The sequence below is a fragment of the Staurois parvus genome, unplaced genomic scaffold (assembly GCF_062004578.1).
Source record: "Staurois parvus isolate SC_StPar_1 unplaced genomic scaffold, SC_StPar_1.0 ptg000589l, whole genome shotgun sequence".
Classification (NCBI taxonomy): domain Eukaryota; kingdom Metazoa; phylum Chordata; class Amphibia; order Anura; family Ranidae; genus Staurois; species Staurois parvus.
Window position 1 is genome coordinate 3,644,620 of NW_028318385.1, and position 13,006 is coordinate 3,657,625.

At 39.7% G+C, this 13,006-nt stretch overlaps 1 protein-coding gene across 2 annotated transcripts in view; it reads right to left on the bottom strand.

The window, feature by feature from the left end:
* Window positions 1–13,006, bottom strand: part of MN1 (MN1 proto-oncogene, transcriptional regulator) — an 83,550-nt gene that overhangs the window by 13,877 nt on the left and 56,667 nt on the right. The gene's annotated exons all lie outside the window — the stretch shown is intronic.

Sequence of the window (13,006 nt, forward strand, 5' to 3'; positions counted from 1 at the left end):
AAATTGACTCATTTGGACCCAATTTATTGGTCCTTCACTCCACCCCTTTAATTAACACACAGCCTTGATCAAGGTATTCTGGAATTTTGTACTTTACCAGCTAATCTCAATGGCAAAATGTTCCAAACCCTCAGATTACTTACAGTGTGACATCAGTCCACCTAACAATCATAAGCATGGCATACACAAAAAAGCTGTTGTAAAAGTGTTTAACTATCCAAAATTAGAAAAATCCACTAATTACACCCAAATAAAGTGAACACAAATTTACTAGACAGACTGATTCCATTTTATTAATCAATTGCTAAATCTAGATTAAAGTGACTGTAAAGGCTCCAGGTTTTTTACCTTCATGCATTCTATACATGAAGTTAAAAAACCTTCTGTGTGTAGCAGCCCCTCCAGTCCCCCTAAAACTTACCTGAGCCCCATCCCAATCCAGCAAAGTCCATGAGAGCCTCAGTTCTCCGGGGACTATTATTCCTGATTGGCTAAGGCAGCAGCGGGAGAGAGTGTGAATGGTCATGTAGAGCCGTGGCTTGGGACGCGCCTGTTCAGGTGCCCCTTTGGCAAGCTGCTTGCTTTGTGGGCACCCGACAGGAGGGAGGGGCCAGGAGCGCTGGTGGGGGGGGGCGGCGAAAAGAGGAGGATCCAGGCTGTTCTGTGAAAACCTATTTCACAGAACAGGTAAATATGATGTTTTTGTTATTAAATAAAAAAAAGACGTTAGTATCACTTTAAAGCTGAACCCTGGGCTGGAGAAAAGGTGATTCTTGCAGTGGGCCTCCATCTGCACTGTCTGGCTTAACTCCCCTTTGTCTAAGTTATGATGAATAAGGTAAAATACTTACCTTATTTCTCGCACCTTCAGGCTTCCTCCTCCTTGTAAGACTGGTCCCCTAAAGCTGCTTCTCTTTACTGCCCAACCTTAGTACATACAGGATTGCATTGTACATAAGAATGCCGAGGGCCCCTCACATCTTGAAACACCATATTCTGGAGGACAGCACCAGCTTCCAGGTAAACAAGGAGTAAGGTAAGGTAAGTAATTCACCTTATTTAGCATCCAACAAAAGTATAAAATATGTGGTCTGAAGCCCCCTTTATCCCTAATAGACATATCTACAAACACATTAATTTGCCCTGTACTTTAATTAAGGTGCAACACATACAACTAATGGATACATAATATACAAATGTATTCTCATAGGAGAACATAAAAATCAGATACAATACTGTTAAGCTGATTTGTATTAAATCCATAATGCATTTCAGATTTTAATATTCCAAGTATCAATACATAATGAAATAAAAAAATGCATCCTAAAACTTGACGTGCTTCGTGAATCTCTGTTCACTTCCTCAGGAGTAGATGCATATATAAATATCTGTGAGATAGAACATCAATTTTAAAATACATGACCTAATTGGTAATAAATGCTATTATTCAAAATGCAAGGGCCACCATGAAGGACCAAATACTTACAAATCAGCTAAAATTAAAAACACATTTCCAATGGTGACCGTCAGGAATGTCTGCCCCGGGAGCTGTGGAAGTAGGATCCGCGAGGACACAGGAGGATAAACAGAATGTGGGTATAATACACGTATGGTAAAGATACACTATGTTGCCAAAAGTATTGGGACACCCCTCCAAATCATTGGATTCAGGTGTTCCAATCACTTCCATGGCCACTGGTGTATAAAATCAAGCACATAGGCATGCAGACTGCTTCTACAAACATTTGTGAAAGAATGGGTCGCTCTCAGGAGCTCAGTGAATTCAAGCGTGGTACCGTGATAGGTTGCCACCTGTGCAATAAGTCCATCCGTGAAATTTTCTTTGATACTAATCCACGGTCAACTGTTAGTGGTATTATAACAAAGTGGAAGCAACTGAGAACAACAGCAACTCAGGCATGAAGTAATAGGCCATGTAAAATGACAGAGCGGGGTCAGTGCATGCTGAAGTGCACAGTGCGCAGAAGCCAACTGTCTGCAGAGTCAATAGCTAAAAACCTCCAAACTACACGTGGCCTTCAGATTAGCACAACAATGTGTAGAGAACTTCATGGATTTCCATGGCTGAGCAGCTGCATCCAAGCCTTACATCACCAAGTGCAATGCAAAGCGTCGGATGCAGTGGTGTAAAATGCACTGCCACTGGACTCTAGAGCAGTGGAGACGTATTCTCTGGAGTGACGAATCACACTTCTCTGTCTGGCAATCTGATGGACGTATTTGGGGTTGCCAGGAAAACAGTACTTGCCTGACTGCATTGTGGCAAGTTTGGGGTGGAGGAACTTGACTGACCTGCAGAGTCCTGACCTCAACCCGATAGAACACTTTTAAGATGAATTAGAGCATAGACTGCAATCCAGGCCTTCTCGTCTGACATCAATGCCTGACCTCACAAATGCGATTCTGGAAGAATAGTCAAACATTCCCATAGGCACACTCCTAAACCTTGTGGACAGCCTTCCCAGAAGAGCTGAAGATGTTATAGCTGCAAAAGGTGAACCAACTCAATATTGAACCCTATGGACTAAGACTGGAAAGCCATAAAAGTTCATGTGCGTGTAAAGGCAGGCGTCCCAATACTTTTGGCAATATAACGTATATCCGATCCATCATGTCACCCAAAGTAGTAACTATAAGGAAATTATATGCCTAGTTAGGTTTTATACCTGAAGTCAACTATAACATCAGTCAAAATAAAGTGAAATAATATAACAGCGAACAAAAAGGGCCAAATGAGTAGTAACATATTACCGCTAAAGGGTGTACCTAGGTCAAATTTATTTGGTATCCACTAAAAAAAAGGAGTATTTAAAGCAGCAGTATACTTAAAATCCAATTGGTCTCCTCTGCCATAAATGCTTTCCTTGGTCTATCAGTGGTATTATACACTAAACTGTGCAAGAACAGCTCAGAGTACATTGCGGCACCCTCTCCTTGCCATGGCGATGTGACGCTCATGAATATGCATGGAAGTGACAGCATCACAGCCCAGCCCAAACAGAGCAAACCTGGAAGGAAAACTGGCTGAAGATGGACTGACAACGCTGCAACGCTGGAGGGCTTCCTTTGACAGGTGAGCCTGTCATAATGTGCTAGTATGTGGCATATACTAGCACATTGTGGCATAAGTGGCTAAATGGTTAGCACTTCTGCCTAGAAGTACTAGGGTTGTTGGTTCAAATCCCAACCATGTTCTGCCCGTGCTTGCGTGGGTTTCCTCCTGGTACTCCGGTTTCCTCCCACACTCCAAAGACATGCTGGTAGGTTAATTGGATCCTGTCTAAATTGGCCCTAGTATGTGTATGTATGAATGTGAGTTAGGGACCTTAGATTATACACCCCTTGAGGGTTAGGGACTGATGTGAATGTACAATATATCTGTAAAGTGCTGCATAAATACCTGAAATAAATAAAGTTGGGGGGGGGGGGGGCAGGTAAAAACTGCCCCTCCTTAACACTGCTTTTTTAAACTTTGCAGAGGGGGACCCACTGCAAGGGCAATGTGTTCTTCAGACCGGAGTTCAGCTTTATTACAACGCAACAATGTTTTATACCAACAGAGCATTGCTAGGTTATCTTGGCGCTACCATGGGTGCCAACAGCAATAACACGGCACAACAAATTTATGCATTATTCTCATGAACAGAGGAGACATCTACAACTACATCCAACCCTATATTAATTAAAAAAAAAAATCTATAACATACACAGTAAAGCAATTGGGAATTTGTTCTGTTATATTGTGAAATTCTGCCTGGAGGAGAAGAGGTTAATAAAATCAAAGCTTTACTCTAGAAAAAAGGGGTCACTGCTTTGTACCATTAAACAGTTAATGTATATGTAAGGTTAAAGCATTTGTTATCTCTGAGGCAGCAGTGATAAATTCATTTTACCGCATCTTTTAAATATGCATGGCATGTAATGTAGCATGGAACTGCAAAAGGGAAGGGAGGCCCGAGATAACAGGTTTACAGTGAGAGATAGCATAAGTACTTCTGCTTTTCTGCTCCAATGAACTCAGTGAAATAAGGATTCCAGAAAAAGCTTGGAAAGTGTACTTCAGTCATATTTTGCTTAACAAGATGAACTTATGTGATTATACTGCCACATCAAAAAGGGGAAAATATCTTATTTCTTTGGAGAGAAAATACACAGTAAATTTGGAGGAATAGGGTTAACCTATTTTTATTTTGCTTTTTTTTTTCAGAAATAGGAGGCCAAAAACCATGTGTTCTATGAATTATTCTACAAAATCATAATCCTAAATGTTGCATCTACACAGCTATAGAAATAATCCTTCACTGAGAATAGAACCATGTCTACAATTTCCTGGTCTACAGTTACCCCATCATCAATGGAAGTAGAAAATAATTTCAGAGCAAAGTACAGTGAATGTTCATTTGCTAATAAGGTGGAGTGGTGTTCAATCATCTAATCAAGTACAAGTAAAAATCTTTTTTTTTTTTTTCAATTTCTTGCACATGATCAGGTATTATAAGTGATCACTTATAATAACCATAATAACGAAGCTATTCCCCACTGTGCAGAGGAGACTTATCTTCACAATTCACATAGATGGATGACATGGGTAGTGTGTGTGTTTACTTATCTATACCCTTACTTGCTTCGTCTTAATGGTAAGGTGAATACACAGACAAGGATGCAAGTATGGGCCAGTGAAATCCCTGCATTACAAAACGTAATAACAGAATATCAAAACAACAAGCATAGATGAATTTCCAAAAAGAAGTACGATTAAAGCCCAACTCTAAGAATTACCAAAAAGAAAAAAAACCTACTCTTGCAGTGGGTCATCCCCCCATACTGCTAGACTTAAATGCTTGTTATCTCTAGAGGTAGACTTAGAAGGTGTAATACTTACCTTACACCTCATTTTGGTAGACAATCAGTCCCCAAAGCCCCAAAGCCAGTTATTGTAGGTGCTCCGGCCAGCTGTCGAATGATGACATAGCCCTGAACTCCACACGGCGACAGCAGAGGAGACTGCTGGTGCCTTCTGGAGGGAGGAGCAGAGTAAGTATTACATCGTATTCCTCATCCCCTATAGTTAAAGGGTATTTACCCTCAACTGCAAAGGCAGTTTTTTTTTTTTAATTCCTGGAGTTTGTCTTTAGGCAGACTTGGACAAACAAAAGGGCATATTTATAAAGTAGTAAATGTTACTTTCACTGGTGGTGAATCAACCGCTGTCATTTACAACACATGCACCTGGAAGATTCACCTGCAGTGAATGTTTGCTGTCAGATTAACCACTTTGTAAATATACCCCAAAGTGCCACCATTCTGCTCCAGTGATGGTGTTTACCTATGCAGATACCTTCACAAACAACAAGAAATCTGGAAATATTGATTATACAGTACAGTAGTGAAGCAGATTCCTATTGTAGCATTTTTTTGGTTGTGTCTATTAAGAAATATTTGGTGTCAAGGCACTGTGAAAATATTTTTTCGCATAGCATAAAATACATAAAAAAAGTGGAAATTCCACCCAATATAGTCAGCAATGGTTTCTATTGCACAGGTTCCTATCACACAGTTTGCCTAGAAGTATAGTAGTCACAAACAAAATATGGTAGATCCTTCCCATGACAAATATGAATACCACGCTCCCTTCAAACAGCACCTAGCTATAACATACAACTCTCCAAGGTCTAATGTGTAGTATTATTATTTATTTCAGGTACTTATATAGCGCCAGCAATTTACACAGCGCTTTACATATATATTGTACATTCACATCAGTCCCTAACCCTCAAGGAGCGTACAATCTAAGGTCCCTAAGTTACATGCATACATACTAGGGCCAATTTAGACAGGATCCAATTAACCTACCAGCATGTGTTTGGAGTGTAGGAGGAAATCGGAGTACCCGGAGGAAACCCACGCAGGCACAGGTAGAACATGCAAACTCCAGGCAGGTGGTGCCGTGGCTGGGATTTGAACCAACAACCCTAGTACTGCCAGGTGGAAGTGCTAACCATTTAGCCACTGTGCTGCCTATAGTTAATGTTTTTACAAGGAATGGGCTAGGTTGCTTACTGTATGTTCACAAATCAGAGCAGATACCAGAAATCTAAAATTGGAATAGGGTAACACAAGCAAACTGTACATAAAAGGAGTAATGCATGAAGTGCAGAAATTCTCAGACCAGGTAGCAATTCACCATTCACCTGACTTCAAGGAACTGAACTGTATTAGACTGCTAAGAACACTGGCACTATGGCCATCATCATTGCTCTTTGATTGGTCTAAGTAAATAAATCTATAAACCAACATATGATATCAATGAGCAGGTTATGTACAAAGTAGTACATGAGTAATACAACCAATTCTGTAACCCCTATGCAACAGTCTAGCATTGTACTCTGCATTAACAACTTGTTCTGGGAAGAAAATGGAGGTTGCCCATGCTGAAAATACTAAGTCCCTGTTTGCCATGCTAATTTATTGGTTTCAGTTGTTCCTGAGTCACTGTTGTATGCAAGTGAGCAGACCATGAGTTCTCAATTCAATGGTTAAATGCTGAGCATGCGGAGCACCTACCAGAAGAATATCTGGATCTTAGTACAGCTTTACTTAAATGTATATGCAGAGTCAAAACGTTTTTGGATAGAGTAGGGAAGGGTTAAAACATTTTGCTGTTGAGACTTCCTTGCACTTCCCGGATATGCAACAGGAATTGAGAGGAAATTTTTCCAAACTGAGAATTCCTTAAAAAGTTGCCACTGAAACATATCCAGAACCTAAAAAACCCAATGTATGGAGTCAACAAACCTATTGTATTATTACCTACTCAACAAACAAAAAAACTAAAGTTAATTAAATAACACATGCAATGAAGACATATTTAAACCACCATGGTAGAAAGTAAAATATCTCACATCACGGATGTGTTTCACAACACCCCTTTGACGATTTCCCCTCACCTCTAAATCTGGTGACAATTCTAAGGGTTTGTTCACACCAAGTAAGTTGAGCTGCATTTTTTCTGCACACCACTGCACATGCAAGGTGTAAACAGGGCACAGAAAAACAATTGATTTCAATGTATTCTGTTCATACCTTACATGTGCAGTGGTGTGCAAAAATGCAGCTCATCAGGCATGATGTAAACAAGCCAAAAGTGTTTGGATTTCCACTTCGTTTCTTTTCCAGTGACACTGGTCACCAGTTCAAAGATGAGAGATGGTGAATTTACCTAGTGGGGACACAAACCATACAACAAAAACTTGACAAGGGTACTAGGCTTAAAAAAGGTTTGGACTATACATACATATTGAAATAAAGCCTACACAAATGACCTTGGGTAAAGATTGTCAGCCAGTCCCGAAGTTCTCCCTGTATACAGTGCTATGAGAATCTTGTCTGGCTTAGTCTAAAAAGTGGTTGTGCATGTTGGATAAAAGATGGAAAAAAAGACCAGAGCCCGATCACTGAGGTGGTGGTGGCAAGCAAAAGGAATTTCTATTCTGGGAGTTAGGCAGGTTAATATTCTTTATATAATGTAAACAATAAACTTAAACATGACCAAGAAGCATTCTAGTGCTCATGAAGAATAAACAGAAATATTCAAAAAGTAACAAAATGGATTACCTGGGGTAAAAAGTATGGATATGATCAAATACTGACCTCAGTATGTATTTATATAGGATTGCAAATCTTTATCAAATAACTACAGTTTCCATACAATGCATTATAGTAAAGTCTACACATTTTGTTAGGCTTTGTGTGCCGTTTTTGTCACATTTTATCACAATCAAAAGAGTGGACAATGGAAAGAGTGCAGCCTTTTAAAGGTCTGGTGAAGAATCAGCTCCCCTCTTTCAGCTTGCTAGCGAGATTAAAGTGACAAACAGGAGGTGAGGATCCTTAGAAAGGCTACTGGCCTGGAGGCTCGTCCCTTACACTTCTTCAAAGGCTCTGACAAACCGTCAGCTACTGCTCCTTGGCTGCCCATACCCTCACACAGCGTGAGTCCAGTGTGCAACAGCCATCCCCGATAGGCAACCAAGCGTGAATCACTCTGCTAGCGATCTTGTAAAGGCAACATCAGTTTATTTGGATCATATATCCAGGCTGGTTTATTGGGAACCGACCTTGTCTCGTATAACAATTAACAGAGTTAGCCTCCACATCTCAGTTTAGTTTATTTACAAGGCTTACTTACATTACCAAGAATGAATCAAAGGACAGTCGTAACACAATTTCCATTGCCTTAGGACAGGTTACATTTTTTTTCTCTTTGACAAATCTACAACATGACAGCATGACATATTGGTTTCGGCAGATACGTTTCTGTCTACATGTATCAAAAAGCCAGACTTTTTTTTATTCTAGGGAAGGCCTTTGAAAGCTTGCAAAAGATTTGCTAAATTCACATGTATGTGTGATGTTTATATATATATAGTTAATGCCTACTACTCTACTACATATATACTGTAAATATATGTGTAGTATACTACAGGGGTTTTTTTTTTCATAAAATCAGGAAAATCAGAACAAAAACAGGGATCTTGCCAATAGCAATCAATCAAGTTTCATCTTTAATTGTACGCAAAAAGGAAACAGGGCTATTGTGGCTGCTCTGGACAGCTGCTTCACTTTTTAGAAATAAGACCTTGTGGAAGGGGAACAAAGGTGGAACCGTTACTACCAGCAACCAAACAGGCTTCATCCTTCATTGATGGAAAATTGAAGAATATTTTCACTAGCTGTGGTAGAATACTGCTCCCCTAATCTCAGTGCTTTATCGCAGTGCTTTCTTTTTTAAATCAGTGCAAATATGCATATTATATGGTGCATATTTTCTAAGGCAAACAGCAACATGCAAAGTCCTTTTAGATTTTCTGATTTCTCGAAATTGATGAAAGATGATTGGCTTAAAAAGTGCCAAATTATCAACAGAGTTCCAAAATTCTGTCTCATGGCATTTATTTTCCTAAAACATAAATAGTTGGTGTTTTTCTGTAAAGTGTCCTAATTTGCTTAAAATCTCTCTTTGTACGGAGAGGAACACCTGAAAATGGCAATCAGCCCTAGCAATAATATGAACAGTTAGCAAACCCAACTGAATGATGACCGCATCTGAGAGGTTATAAGCTTAGAGACTTCCATGGTTCCTCATACAATTTTTATTTTTTTATTTATTTATTACTGGTTCTTATATAACACCGTCAATTTACGCAGTGCTTTACATACTGTATATATATATATTGTACATTCACATCAGTCCCCAACCCTCAAGGAGCGTACAATCTAAGGTCCCTAAGTTACATGCATACATACTAGGGCCAATTTAGACAGGATCCAATTAACCTACCAGCATGTGTTTGGAGTGTAGGAGGAAATCGGAGTACCCGGAGGAAACCCACGCAGGCACAGGTAGAACATGCAAACTCCAGGCAGGTGGTGCCGTGGCTGGGATTTGAACCAACAACCCTAGTACTGCCAGGTGGAAGTGCTAACCATTTAGCCACTGTGCTGCCTATAGTTAATGTTTTTACAAGGAATGGGCTAGGTTGCTTACTGTATGTTCACAAATCAGAGCAGATACCAGAAATCTAAAATTGGAATAGGGTAACACAAGCAAACTGTACATAAAAGGAGTAATGCATGAAGTGCAGAAATTCTCAGACCAGGTAGCAATTCACCATTCACCTGACTTCAAGGAACTGAACTGTATTAGACTGCTAAGAACACTGGCACTATGGCCATCATCATTGCTCTTTGATTGGTCTAAGTAAATAAATCTATAAACCAACATATGATATCAATGAGCAGGTTATGTACAAAGTAGTACATGAGTAATACAACCAATTCTATATATATTGTACATTCACATCAGTCCCCAACCCTCAAGGAGCGTACAATCTAAGGTTCCTAACTCTCATTCATACATATACATACAGCCAATTAACCTACCAGAAACCAGAGTACCCAGAGGAACCCATGCAGCCACAGGGAGAACATGCAAACTCCAGGCAGGCAGTGCCGTGGTTGGGAACCAACAACCCTAGTGCTGCCAGGCAAAAGTGCTAACCATTTAGCCACTGTGCTGCCCCAATCCACAATAGTGTTCTGCATTCCAAACTTATACATCTTGCTTATTTAGACAATGTGAAGGGGATGCAAAGAGCCTGATTCAGAATACAATCTAATGCCTGATATAATGTCTGGATGATATTCAGTACATTTATGGCAGGAGTGTCCAAACTTTGGCCCTCCAGCTGTTGAAGTACTACAAGTCCAATCATGCCTCTGGCTCTGGGTGTCTTGCCTGTAAATGTCAGAGTCTTGCAAGGCCTCATGGGACTTGCAGTTCCTCAACACCTGGAGGGCCATAGTTTGGACACCCCTGATGTATGGTGACACCCTTTATAGCAGAAAGATATTTTCCAAATTATTGGAAAATCTCTGTAAAACGTGAGGTGTTATTCAAAGGTGCCACCTTCCATCCATTGAATAAGACTCAAAAGAAATACTTGCAGGTCTTGGTGCAACAGAAGACAGGCAGATGTCCCCCTGCCTGTTGTTGATATAGTCAAAACCCATCTATGACTAGATTAAATACAATCATGCTCAATAAAAAAGTTCAAAATATTAACGAAGTTAAAAAACTAATATATTAAATGATCAGCTTGCAAACAACAATGTGGGCATGGCGGGTTTGTAAATGAAAAATAAGTGGTGAAGTAAAATACACATCCAGCCACTTACTGTAGGTGAGCCATACACCTGAAGTTAAAGCACCTTCTTTGTTCAAGCTAAAGGAGAAATAACCTATGTTTTACAGCCAAGGAAGCTGCCATCTTCTCCTTGGTATTGCAGTTGCCATGCTTGGTGCACATTTTATCAGCTATGACTAAAGTTTTTGTATGACTTCACAGTTCGGTTGAGGGCATGGCTTGAATGTAACAATTTTGGCAAACTGCTATATTGGTTGGTTTAGTTCCACTTTAAGTGAGGTATCACCTTCCCACACACAGCCTTCTGACTGGACAATAAAGGAGCACCAACACTGACTAGTCATCAAATCTGCTTAAAGTGTTACTAAACCCAGGACCCTGCATTCACTATATCTGGTCTCCCATAGTACATACAATATTGAAATGCAATTATTTTAGTAAATATAAATTGCTAAATACCTTTTCTCATTAGCAGTATATAGCAGTTTTGTGACGTCTATCAGTGTCCAGCTGAGCACTGGTTAAAGCTTGTAGGAGGAGTTTCATTCTCCCCTGATTGTCCTATGAGCCTGCATTACCCCTGACCCTCTGTCTGGACAGAGCTGATTGGTCCTGTGCTGATCACTCTCCCAAGAAAAAAACCTCTATCAATACACACCAAACTGAGCATGTGCAGCTTGCCTCCAAGGCTCTGTTCTATCAGCAGATGGATTGGGGACTGTGGAAGAAGAGGAGGATCAGAGAAGACAGGAATAAACCCCTTAGGTTCCACAGTGAGTATACCAAGCATGTTTTACTGCATATACAGACTGATTTTACTGTTGTGGGTTTAGTAACACTTTAATTTTATCTCTCTTGCAATCAATTTGAGCACATGTGCATGCAGTGCCTGATTGGCTCCTAGTGCTGCAGGTCTTCTCCCAGACTGAGTGTCACTGTGCAAGAGATGAGATTGATATTGAGAATCAGGAACTGATGCTAGTTGTATGTAAGATTACATTTATTTAATTTCAAAGGAATATACTGTATAACTACAAATTTATCTGCCAGGAGTTCAGCTTCAATATCATTCATTACGATAAAAACAGTCAATTCAGCTGACACTAGGTCCTGCACTTTACAGTATAAGCTACAACTATTTAGAGATGTGATATATGCATTGCTGAAAATGCTACATAAAACAATACAGAACTCGGATTAATTCAATCCAATTCAGCAACATGTGCTTTGATTTCTAAAGGTCTGCTTGAGTTCTAAAAAAAAAAAAAATAGCACAAGTATTTTCATTTTCCATAACATGACAGAAAATCATTGCTGATATGATTTATCGAAGAGTATAGTAACAGGTTTCTAGCAGATGTGGCTATCAAGCAAGCTGGTGATCACAAATAAATCCTGACAGTGTATATGGCCAGGATTCCCTCTGTAAAAGCATTACATAATGAACATTACAGTATAGATTATTGATCGTCATGATGTAGGATGGCTTAACAGGAAAAAAAAAAAAGAGAATACAGCCATTTCCTCAGTTACTAGCGAGACACACTGTTTGCTGATGTACACTGCTTATCAAGGTACTTTCATCAAACCAACAAGCATCAGTGATAGGCCTTGAATCACACAGCCAGCCAAGAGAACAGTTCTATATATGTTACTGTATTGTCTCATGTACTGCCCCCCACTATAATGTACAGCACTGAGCAAACCTTTTGGCACTATATAAATACTGTTTAATAATAATATATATTAACCTCTTGGGTACATCACATTCTTGGCAGGATATTTTTTTTTTTTTTTTTTAAGAGCTGAAAAAATATACCATACATAACCATGGGTACAACTCTATTTTTGTATTTGAGTAGGAGTTGAGCGTGTCTTGCCCTCTTTCTTTAAAACTGGATGCACATTACCAAGAACACAATTAACCATGCACATACTGTACTGGAGGTAAAACGTGAACAAACTGTACTGGAGGCAAAGTCTGAACAAACTGTACTGGAGGTAAAATGTGAACAAACTATACGGGAGGTAAAATGTGAACAAACTCTACTGGAGGCAAAGTCTGAACAAACTGTACTGGAGGCAAAGTCTGAACAAACTGTACTGGAGGTAAAATGTGAACAAACTGTACTGGAGGCAAAGTCTGAACAAACTGTACTGGAGGCAAAGTCTGAACAAACTGTACTGGAGGTAAAATGTGAACAAACTGTACTGGAGGCAAAGTCTGAACAAACTGTACTGGAGGTAAGGTCTGAACAAACTGTACTGAAGGCAAAGTC